The sequence below is a fragment of the Pteropus medius genome, unplaced genomic scaffold, assembly GCF_902729225.1.
Source record: "Pteropus medius unplaced genomic scaffold, Ma_sr-lr_union100, whole genome shotgun sequence".
NCBI lineage: Eukaryota > Metazoa > Chordata > Mammalia > Chiroptera > Pteropodidae > Pteropus > Pteropus medius.
The window spans coordinates 20,436,719-20,449,591 of record NW_024346667.1 but is presented as its reverse complement, the minus strand read 5'-3'; the positions used below and the strand labels follow the sequence as shown (position 1 = coordinate 20,449,591).

Sequence of the window (12,873 nt, the reverse complement as noted above, 5' to 3'; positions counted from 1 at the left end):
AATTTCACTTCCTCTCTATTTCCCTGTCCTTGAGGAAAGATAAGTTTGAGAGCAATTAATCATAGGAACTTAGCAGGTCCCCAATTTAGTTATAAATACTGCCTTAAACCTCCAAAATCACTGCCCAGGAATAGTGCCAAACTTTTGTTATTTGTTTCTAAGTTTCAGTTAATGCTTCTCTCCTGCATTCCTTTCTAATTTTGTCTTGCACCTGTAAGCGGAAAACATCAAATCTACATGTCCAGATATGGCGTCTCTCTCTCCCCAGTGACACATTCCCGGACTGCCTCTGACTGTTTCTACTTGAACGGTAGCAATGGCTACTATTTTGGAGCATTTATCTAGCAACGATTAGCTCCTTTAATTCTTAAAACTACTCTGGAGTAATTATTACACACCCCTTTAACTGAGGGTCAGAAACATTAATGACTGAAAGTCACATCGCTTACAAAAGAGTCAAGCTGGGAACAGAACACAAATATTTCAAGTACCCAAAGCTATGCTTTTTACACCACATTAGTCTGTCTCAAAGGCATGAAAAAGTACCGTGTTAGAGGCTGAACTTAGCATTTCTGCCACCAACTTCCTCACTGCCATTAGTAGTATCACTGCTTTCTTTTCGTTACTTTGCTTGCTTGTCTCCTGACTTGTATGACATATTTCAGCACACATTAAATACCGAAGAATTTGATCTACAATGCATCCCAGATTTGAGGCAAAAAAAATCATTTCTAAAAATCACTGCTCTAAATTTTTAGAAAACCCTGATCTGTAAAAGGGTCAGATTTTTAGCCAAGAACCAGAGGTCCTGAGCCAACGTGTTATGTGATTAACATATCAGGCTACACAATGGAAATTCAGTTGGACAAACTAGACTTTCAATCAGGTTTTAAATTACAGTTTTTCTTTGTTTAATAAATTAAAATTGTATATATTTAAGGTGTATACTTGATGGTTTTTATATATTTATACATTACGAAATAATCACAAACTAACGGATCTGTCACCTAGAATAATTACCATTCTCATTTGAGTGTGTGTGTGTGTGTGTGTGTGTGTGCGTGTGTGGTGAGAACACTTACAACCAATCCTCTTAGCAAATTTCAAGCACACAATACAGTATTGTTAACTATATTCATATTGCTACACATTAGATCTCTAGAATTTATCTTGCATAATTGAAATTTTGTACCCTTTGACCAACTTCTCACTCTTTCCCCTGCCTCAGCCCCCACCAACCACCATTCTACTCTCTGCTTCCATGAACTTGAGTATTTTAGATTGATATGTAGTGGTTGTCTTTCTGCGTCTGGCTTATTTCACTTAGCATAATGTCTTCCAGGTTCACCCAAGTCGTTGCAAGTGGCAGGATTTCTTTGTTTTTAAGGCTAAATAATATTCCATTATAGACATATACATATGTATTATATTATATATTATACATTTTACATTCAAAAGTAAATGTAAAATTAAATATTATACATTTTCTTTGTCCATTTAACCATCGTCAATTAGGTTGTTTCCATATCTTGGCTGTTATAAATAATGCTGCAATAAACACAGGAATGAAGATATCTCTCTAAAATCCTGATTTCATTTCCATTGGATATTTACCATGAAGTGGAATGGCTGGCTTGTCTCATGATTTTACTTTTAATTTTTTGAGGGAAACTTCATACTATTTTCCTTAATATCTGTACCCATTTACATTTCTATCAATAGTATATAAGTGTTCCCTTATCTCTGCATCTTTGCTAACACTTATCTCTTGTCTATTTGATAGCAGCATTTTAAAAGGTCTGAGGTGAATTTTGTTGTGGTTTTAAATTATATTTCCCTGACAATTAGTGGTGTTGAGCACTTTTTCATACACCTGTTAGACATTTGTATGTCTTCTTTGAAAAAATGACTATTCAGGTCCTTTGTCCATTTTTCAATTAGTTTATTTGTGTCTTTTTGCTATTGAGTTATATGAGTTCCTTCTATATTTTGGTTATTAATCTCTTATCCTATAAATGGTTTGCAAATATTTTCTCCCATTCTATAGATTACCTTTTCACTCTGATGATTGTTAATTGTTCCCTTTGCTGTGCATAACATTATTAATTTGATGCAATTCTATTTGTTTATTTTTGCTTTGGATGCCTGTGCTTTTATTGTCATATCCAAAAAATAATTGCCTAGATCAATGCCAAGAAACTTATATTCTCCAGAGGGAGATAAACAAGAGATAAATATAATAAATAAGAAAATTATATCACATATTAGAAGATAATAACGATGAAAAGAAAAAGAGAAAGCTAATTAAGAGTGATTAGGAGGGCCAGAGTGTAGAGCATGTGCAATTTTAAATAGTATGGCCAGAGTAATCCTTGTTGAAATAGAGACATTTGAGAAAAGATTTGAAAAACAAATGAGAAAAAGTTTTAAACTTTTTAATTTTTTCACTTTCCAAAAAATGCAATCATTCAAATAAGAAGAGAGGGATGGTATATCATTTCAATATGATGGCCAGAACTGAAAGATAATAAATAATTTAGAAAAAGTATAAAACTTCCTTTTGAGAGCAGGTTTCGTGGACATTTGAGTTCATCTTAAGGGAAATATATCTAAGAAGAGAGAAAATAAATAAATACAACAGCGGTACACATTACTCAAAATAATTTTGATTGCAAAAACTTTCTATGGATTTCGTTTCATCTTTAAAATGCTTGATCAGAAGGAATAGAATATCAAGTTTCAGAATCTCAACTGGTGAGACTCTTGAAATATATGAAATATAGAAAGGTGGTTTGAGATTGTGTAGCTGAAATTTTAACTGTTATGATTTTTCTTATATAAATTGTTATTGATCCCAATGGCTCAATTCAGGCTTCAGTGTCCCAGAAGGTATGCTGTTTATAAAAGCATTTTAACTTGTTGAATGTTTCTATAGATGCTGCTATGTTTCTATTGAAATGTTGTTTTCCTAATATTCTGGGATTAGTAAACTTTAGAGAGCATGGACAATAAATTTTAATGCTTGGTATTATATACTCTAGAGTTCTTTGACATAGTAGGCCCTCAATAAATATTTGTTGACTGATATTCACAAATATAAAGAAAGGTAAATGTGCACATGTCATTTGCTTTTTTATTTCATTTGGGGAGTTGTAGATGCAGTCAGAAAGACCTATTCGAATAGAGCTAACCACTATAATAGTCTTTACATTGAAACAAAATCTCCCTGTAAATTCTATCCATCGACTTAATTTTGCCCTCCATTGTGAATAAAAGCAATAAATGCAACTGTTTTACCTTTTACAGAGAGTCATCTATTCTCAGAGAAGGCTTTACTTATGTTACTTCATTAAAACATCACATCTCATAATAATCCACATTTACAAATGGGTAAATTGAGCATCAAAAAGGAAATAACTTAACATTAGAAATAATGCAATGGTAAGTGAAGTGAAGAACCACTCTTCCCCTCCTGAGCGGGGTTTGGGACTGTGGCTGCAGCACTCTGCTTGGTTTGCTCAGGACACTGTGTACCGATTAGTCACTACCTGCTTGAAAGAACAAGAGCCCGATGGGTACAAGGCATTCTTTCTGCTTTTTTCACCTCTATTCAACATGTCAAGTGAACAAAATCCCGAGTAATTTCAAATGAAGTTAATATAAGGGGAAGCAAGGAACATGCCAGACAAAAATCCCTTTCAAATAAATTCTAACTTCCTCCTAAATGCTTGCCACTATCTTGGCTCTGGTACAATTAATCCTCTAATAATGTCTTAGAATTAAAATAAAGTTTTGTTCATAAAAAGTCCCAGACAGATCATTTCGTAATATGTACAAATATCAAATCATTACCTTGTATACCAGAAACCAACATAATGTTATGTCAGTTTTTAAAAAGTCCCACACGGAATAATTTAAATACTGTACTGCCTCACTTTATCTTATACATCTTTATATTTGAATAGCTCTTTAAAGATTATAAAGCACTTTAAATACATGGTATGTACTCTGAGAGCTGGAAAGTCACTTTTAAAATTAAGTCAGTCTCATAATCTCCTTTGATTCTTACAACAATCCTAAATAAGTAATTTTATATATGTATTATTTCCATGTTATAGTTGAGAATGAGAGAATAGAGATGTTCACACACTTTTCCAGATCATAGAGTGATCTCAGACCAGGGTTCTAAATCCTTGTCCAATGCTTCATCTAAAATATCATTCTGTCACTCCACAAACTGGTGCCTGCGAAAAAATATTGTTATTTAATTCTACGAATTTTCTGGAAAACCAGAGTTTTATCCCTTTAAGTGCTGGATATTGGTCATCATTGTAAATATTTATTATTCTTTCTTGAAACATATATATATTATATATATGTTTTTAATATATATATGTTTTTAATATATATATATTATATATATATTATATATATATATCAGGCGAGGCAATCCTTGGTTGACCTCATAGATTGCAAGGACCTTGTCAGCTTACAATCCCTTATTTTATACTTTTTACACCTACCGCACCTGATCTTCCTAGGTGGTCTCCCATCCAAGTACTAACCAGGCCTGACCCTGCTTAGCTTCCAAGATCAGATGGGATCAGGCTTGTTCAGGGTGGTATGGCAGTAGACAAAACATTATATTTTTATGCCCATTGAAAGTAACTTTGTGTTCTCTTTTAAAAGAAGTCTTTGTTCTATCTTGTGCCAAAATCCAATAGCAAATGATTATAGAAATATGGTAGGAAAGTATAATGGAAAATGTTGAGACTAAAAATGAAAAATTTTATTTTAGTGTTAAACACACTTGGATTAAAGACTCTTGTTTGGGTGAAAAGGGTCAAAAATTACAAATTTCCAGTTATAAAATAATAAGTCACGGGGAGGTAATGTATAGCATAGTGACTACACTTAATAATACTGTATTGCATATTTGAAGGTCGCTAAGAGAGTAGATCTTAAAAGTCCTCATCACAAGAAAAAATAATTTGTAACTATGTGAGGTGATGAATGTTGACTAGACATTTTGTGGTGATCATTTGCAATATATATAAATATTGAATCATTATATTGTATACCTAAAACTAGAATAATGTTTTATGTCAATTATACTTCAATAAAAAATTTTTTTAATAACTTAAGTACTAAAATAAAGTCTCTTGTTTGGAATTAAGACATGAAATCAAATGGCATTTCAAGTCCATATTGTGTTGAAACCTTCTGTGTTTTTCACCGATTACCACCCTGCAGGAAAGCACAGTCTGGCTAGGAAGAGGGGGTCGTGTGTGATGGAAGCGGCTGACTGAGATGGAAGGGCTTGGCCTTCAGGGGCCTACAGACCCAGGTTTGGATCCCAGTTCAGTGACCTCCCATCTGTGTTACCTTCACTTCTCGATGCCTCAGTTTCCTCATCTGTAAATTGGCGGTAATACCCACTTCACATAATGTCTGCTATACTTTCCATTTGCCCCAATGCATTCTCTGTACTTCTCTGCCCCTTTGTCTGCTGACCCACGAGGACTGCACCATCCAGGCTCCGAAGCCTGTACTCTGGCTGCTTCCAGCCAATGGGAGGCTGTCAGAGGATGGAAAGGAAAGAGGAGTGAGAATTGAAGGGAGTCGTTCCTCCTGCTCTCTCCCTTTGCCAGGACCATCTCTGACTACAGCCCGAGATGAACATCCTCTCATAACAGCTCCAGCTCTGAATCAGCCAGGAATACAGCCCTTTATATCAGGGGCTGACAATGACTTTCTGCTGGGCTACTTCCAGGATGCTATAGCATTCATTTCTTATTGGTTCCCTTTACCTGCCACCCCTCTGTAAGTAGTTGCTTCATAAAAAAAAAAAAAAAAATGCCTTCAAAATTCCTGGCTAAGTGTGCCACCTATTTCTTGCCAGGACCTAGGCTGAAAACAGTGCTCAATAGATAGTGCATATTATCACGAATCCTAAACTTTTCAGTCCTTCCTTTGACATTATACATTTGGAAAACATAGTCACAAATGAAGGGCAGAGAAGTCATGGGAGGTTTCTGCAGAAAACAGGCACTGAAGACATAAGGGGAGTCTGGCTGCAAAATCTGTGACCCCACTGATTGCCAGGGTTGATTTGGAGGCTCTGGTTGTTTAGCTTGGTGCCCCCTTCCTCAATGCTCTGTGTGTCCCTTCTGAAGCTGTGCATCTGGTTAGTGACAACCTTCACTAACAGAGGAGAATCATCTTTGGTCAAAAATATTAAGAGACTGTCCACACTCACATAACTAAGTGTGAAAATGAAGACTTGAAACCAGGCCTGACTGTCCCCAACATCTAGCTCATCGTGCTAACATCTTGATGTTCTCCAGAGGCCCCAAGAGCCTTAAAATTCTGTAGAAATAGCAGCAACAAATGTGATCAAAATTACCACTTGCTCAAGGGATGTGTCACACTGGAGTAACAGATAGAAAGCAGTTGGCATTTTTTTTTTTTTTGAAAAGGGCCAATGATAGACACTATCAAAAATTCTTTCTATTTAATGGGATTTAATATCTCCTTATACTCACGAATGCATGAGACCCAATTGCAGAATGTGACTCAAGCAAGAAAAACCACCAAACAATAATAAAATCCAGGGCAAAGGAAATAAGAAGGGAGAGCAACCCTGGGAAGATGCTCAAGATAAGATGCTCTAGTGATCTACACTAATGTGCAACATGTATCTTTGATGACAATTTTGTAATCCAATTTTTTCTGAAATATCGATACAATATTAATTGATGCAAAAGAGAAAACCCATTATATTAGAATGATGACTAGAAAATAGGGGACCATGGGAATGACTTGAGCATTATAATAAGCAGTTATAATATGTTCATTAGACATATTGGATAGATCATGGCTCTCAAAGGAAATACAAACTGAAATATTTGGTCTAAGCCCTGAGTATAAAGGATTTTTAACAAAACGAAGTAAAAATTGGATATATTTTTCATGCTGAAGCTCATTTTAAGTATCTTCCAACATCGTTAGAGATTTCCGCCTAATATTAAATGCTCAATTCCCTTGTGAATCTTGAAGAAAACTGGCAAAACTTGTAGGAGGCGAGAGAAAAATAAAGGGTACACTGAGAAATAATTGTCAGATAACGGCATTATTTCCTTTGTGTCTAATCGGTCTCACAGAAACTACTAGAACCTGTCCATAGCAATTCATTATTCACTCACGCACCCAACAATAATTCATGGCGTCCTTAAAGAACACTTCTGAGAAGCACTGAGGCTGCTACTGCAGACAAGACAGTGTCTGACCCTGTGCTCATCGGCGCCTTACACAGGGTCCTCATGCAGACTGCCGAGTCACGGGAAGGCAGCTGGAGCAAATGATAAGAGAGCTCTGCAGAGAAAGTCAGGTCTAAGTAGTGAAACGAAGAGGAAAGAGAATCCTGACAGAGGTACACACAGCAAATGCAAAGGCCCTGAGGCGGAAGAGAGCATGGCCTGTTCTAGAACAGAAAGCAGCCTCAGTGATAAAGTGCAGGAAGTTCGGGTGAGGGTACAAGAGGAGATTAAAAAGGCAGGCAAGGTTCAGATCAGATGGGGATTTGGGGTCGGGCACTGGGATTTTTAAAAGCTTCCTGGCTGATTCTAATGTACGGCTAGTTTCTAGAACCAGTGAAAATCACTGTATTAGACTTCAGTTTTTAAAATCTTTTTCAACGAAGTTAGCATTTATCAATATAATCTATAATATTATTTTTATAAATAGCAAAAACACAAATCATATATCGATTAAATTTAATGGGGTAATTGGTCATTGGAATTTGCAGTCTAAACACCTGGGACCCAAGGTTCAAGGGGGTCGGAGGTACTGTTCTGCTCTTACAAGATTTGCATTTTGTAAAGATCACTGGCTTCAGGGTTGTGAATGACTTGGAGGGGGAGAGGGTGTGGCACCCAATTAGGAAGTGACAGCACTAGTCTAGGAAAGAGAAAACGGTATTTATTCCCTTTGCACCTTGTCTCCTTTTCCTGTAAAACACAGAGCCGGACTGGCTAATTAATCCCAAAGGACCCTTTCATTTTAACACCATCAGACACAAAGGGGGCCATTGTGGTTGGAGAAGAATGTATTATAGCTCAATGCACATCCCCAAAATGGTGAAATGAAAGCGTGAGGGTGCTCAAAAGGTAGGTTTCCTCTTTGTTATTCCCACCATCATCAAACATGCTATGATAACTAGTATATTTTTAAATGCTTTGACCCTATATCTTCCTCTAGCTACTAACACTTCTCTGTTCCCAATTACAGTAAAACTGTTTGAAATACAGCCTTCACCATAATTATACACTAATAGGCACAATATTAAGTCCGGAATTTGTGAAAATAGTGATTGGCTAGAAAAGAGTATGTCCTTGGTTTAAAGCCTAACATAATATCGTTTTAAGTGTTTCAAATTTCTGCTTGAACCAGGATGATAATAGTGGAAATCAAACATATTAGAGAAATATCTAGGATGATGGGAATAAAAGCCAAAGCTTACAATATGCCAGGCATTATTCTCACTGCTATATATGTATTAACTCAATCCCCAGAACAAATGCTATATGATTTATTAACACTGATAATGTCATTCCCATTTCGTGGTTGTGGAAACAGAGGTACAAATGGCTTAAATAATGTTCCAGAATAAAGAACTAATAAATGAAGAAACCAGGATTCAAATAAGACATTTGAGCAGTATAATCACCAGCCTCGTGGCTCTTTGTGGAAGTCACTAAAATATTAGTTCAGGCCTAATTTATTAGATATTCCTTCATTTTGCAAAACAAATTAACTGGATCCATGTTAATTGACTGGTAAAACAATGCTACCTGAATATTTCAACATATTAGATGTCTGGGATCAATGATTCACCAATTTACCTTAAAATCCATTGACGCGCCCTCAAATTTAGAACTTTCATCTTCTTGTGTAATTCAAAAATAAGCACCCAAAACTAAAGGATCATCATCCGCAAAAGAGAAGTGAAATTCAATGTTATAAAACTAAACTTAATAACCCAAAGACAGATTGCCTAAGAAGAGTACCAATGAATTCTTAGCTGAATCCTAAGAGCAGTCTCAATATAAGCATTGTTTTAGAGAAAAACAATTCCTATTTTAAAAATATAATAAGTGAAATGGAAAGGAAATCTCATAAACAATATTTTATCAGACTCGTGAAGTAGAACAGATCTTTTCCAAAAAATTATTACAATTTCCCTGGTTTCCTACAAGCTATTTTCTTAACTGCTTTTGCAATGCTAGCTACTTCAAACTTATATGCACCATTTAAGAAAGAAAAAGAAGTATTTAACTTGTCTTCTGTCTGCATTATCTAAACACTGAAGTTTCCATTCCCCAATTCTGAATCTTTACTTCATAAGATAGAGATGAGAATACTTATACCTCTTGCTCTCAAAGTGAGGTCCTTCAACAAAATAGACATGACCCAATCTTCCAAGTGCTTGCCAGGAACTTCAGGGGACATACTGTCTACTATAGTTTACAGGGTACAAGGATTCTACTTATGTAGTCAACTTGCCTATAGATGCTTGATGAGTAGTACTATGGAGAACACACTATTAACCAGGGTTTACAGGCTACAGGGATGGTTCTTGCTTCCAATGTGCTTATAATATGCTGTGCTTAGGTGGTCTATCTTGGCAGCTGTATTTATGGTGCCAGAAGACTTTGAAGGCAAAGAGTTTGAGCGATGGTTAATAAATCTAAAAACATGAAAACTAAATATAATAGCCCTCAAAATAAACTTTTACTTGGAAAAATTCCTAATAGTCTTGCCATCTGAGTACTGGACCTAAAAAGAATCCTAACTTAATGACAAATTCCTAAATCTAGAAACTAAACCAATGGTAAATGCATTCAAAACAGTTAACATTCTGGAAGCACTTTAGTTTATTATTATAATTATGATATTTTTAATCCTACTTCAAGGCTAGAAATAAAAAGAGGGAAAATAGAATAGGCTACACTAAAAAAATTAGAATACGTTCTACAAATCATCAATAACATCATTTTTGTAGAGCAGCAGCCCATATTGACTTGAACAAAAGTTACCTTAATAGTGACTGAAAAGCCAAACAGCTCTCCCTGACCCCTGGCCTCTTCTCTGTCCTTTTAACCAGAACAAAAGCTGAACTGTGAATTTATAGAAGGAAAGAAATCACATCAGAATCTGAAACACTTGCAGCAAAGGAGCGAAGCTGGTGAGAGTGTAAAGCAGCAATAGCTGAGAGACAGCTGATAACGGCAATGGACGCACAGGTCGGGGTAAGAGGTATGTTGCCCCCAATCAAAAAGAGTGAGCTCAAAAAGGTTATCTTTGCCATGGAGCCATTATTTCCCAGTCAACAAATTCCCAAGAGTTTATGGGAAAACCTAACACTAATGCATGAGTCATTTGGCCATTTCTGTGCCCTTAGACAATAAGCTGATGCTGTACCAGGTCGCCTTTTATAAAACAACAAGATAATTCAACTTCCAACAGAATTTAGCACATCGTTCACTTTTATTACACTGTCAGAGAAGCAGTACTGATTTCAGAGTTTGCTTCTAGAATTATCCGTCATCAGAATGATGAGTGTTTGTGCGTTAAACCAGTAGATTCCTTGGCTTACTAGGATCTCTTAGTCACTTGATTCAGTGCAGCAGCCTAAAGTCTGAGAACCCCTACCTTTCAATTCTCGCCTATCTTTAAATTCTGTGATTTTTTTTTGAATCAATAAACAAAAGTTTGAAATGCTGCAAAAATCACTTAAATTCTCCTACATTTTATCCTCAACAGTTTTAAAAGCTTGCTTTCTAGTTCTCAGAGCCTAAATAATATTGTTTTAAGTGTTTCAAATTTCTGCTTGAACCAGGATGATAATGGTGGAAATGAAACACATTGGAGAAATATCTAGGATGAGGGGAGTAATAGCTAAAACTTATTATTACCAGGCATTATTCTAATTGCTTTATATGTATGACTCCATCCCCAAAACAAATGCTGTATGATTTATTTTCGCTGATAACATCATTCCCATTTCGTGGTTGTGGAACGAGAGGTACAAACAGCTTAAATAAATGTCCCAGCATAAAGAAAGTTGGGGAACCAGAATTCAGAACAAGACAGTTGAGTGGAATAGCCAATATTCTTAAGCACCATGCTACTGGCTCTTAGGAAATCAGCAGGATTTAGTGACTGGTTATATATGAATTGCAGTGTTAAAAGTGACTCTTGGTTTCTGGATTAAGATATAATCTTGATTCATGCTTACTGAAATAGAAATAAGTGCAATGGCACATATAGAATGGTTTTCATGTAACGATTAACATTTTTAAAAAAATTGCCGATTTCCAGCGCCAACCAAGATGGAGTAAGCCCAGTACAAACTACCTCTCCTACTGACTGCAACCATAAACTCTGGAGAAAATATAAAAAGCAGCTATTTGAAAACTCTGAAAATTAAACAATATAAAGACAATTAAGAAGGAAAGTCGAAACTTGGAAAATAACTAGTAGCAGTGTTTACTGGGGTGTTTTCCCCCTCATTTATCTCTAGGCTTTCACCCAAAAGTGATCCAAGTCTCAGAACTGTGCAACAGGCATGGACAGTGAAAACTTCAGGAAAAAACACCTCCTCTCTAGCCGGAGAGCCCAAAAAGAGGACTTCTGCTGACTGGCAAGTGCGCAGAGATTCTCCCTTTTTTCTCTCTCCTCTCTCCTCTCCTGGCCTTCCCCGTGGCCAGTCCCATTTTAATGGGACCTTGCTCTCAGCCCAGGCTTAGCACCTCCAGTGAACTTCCCAGACGCCCACTGAAAGCTTATTTCTTCTGACCTTCAGGTCCTGCTCGCACCTGGGTACCTCCTGGAACTCAACAGCAACTTTTCACTCAACCACCTTCTTTCACATCTCTCCAAACTGCTTTTGACTTTTGCCTCAAGGAGTATTGATCTAGCTTTGATTTAAATTTTCAGAGACAGTCTGTTACTTCAGAAATCTAGACATCTCTCTTTCATTCAAAACCAATTAACTCCTAACAGTTATCCATTCTGCGCAGATGACGGAAACAGCCAAATTACAATGGAAAGAAATCATTAACATGCTATGGTAGACTCAGCTATAGTAAGGGATTCCTTAAAAGGAATTTCTTTCCTTTTAAGCTTGGATTTAGCTGTGAAAAGATAGGAGAAAAGAAAATGGCAATAGTAAAATGAGAGCTGAAATGCAGGAACTGAGTCAATGTTTTCACAGATAAAAACCCTATAATAACGCTTGGGTTTTGTAGTATAGCACTGAACCCGAGAACACGGGGCTTTCTCTGAATGACTCTGGAAATCATGAGGTATTCTGAATTTCCCTGAATTCTGTTCAGAGATTCTGCTGACATTTTTGGAGTGGCCAATATATTTCTCATCGATTTATACCATTTTGTTAATTCGATTAAATACCAACTGACATGTGAGATGCCTGAAAACAACAACATGATTGATGAAAAAATCTGTCTTTGTCCAATCAAATAAAATAACCTTGAAGAACATCCCACAGGAAAGAACGCTCATCATTTCTCCAAGTATTTAGATGGATTGAGTTTTATGGATTTGTTATAGGAGTACTAGTTTGGATGCATGTACCATTGGGAAGATTTACCGGAGAGAAAAAAAAGGTTCAGATCACTCCATGATGGTGAGCTCTTGTTTTAATTATAAATAATTTTAATCTTATTCTGCACCATGTCAATCCAGATGTAAAATTCTGAACTGCCCCCGACCCCTTTGTCACCAAAAATCCACATGCACAGGTTTTTGTGTTTAAAGCATTGTAGTCAAAGCTTTGGTGAGACATGAAGC

The 12,873-nt window shown here is 36.2% G+C and overlaps 1 pseudogene; it reads right to left on the bottom strand.

The window, feature by feature from the left end:
• Positions 1–4,516: 4,516 nt before the first annotated feature.
• LOC120613699 (uncharacterized) lies at positions 4,517–4,635 on the bottom strand (annotated as a pseudogene).
• Positions 4,636–12,873: the final 8,238 nt, after the last annotated feature.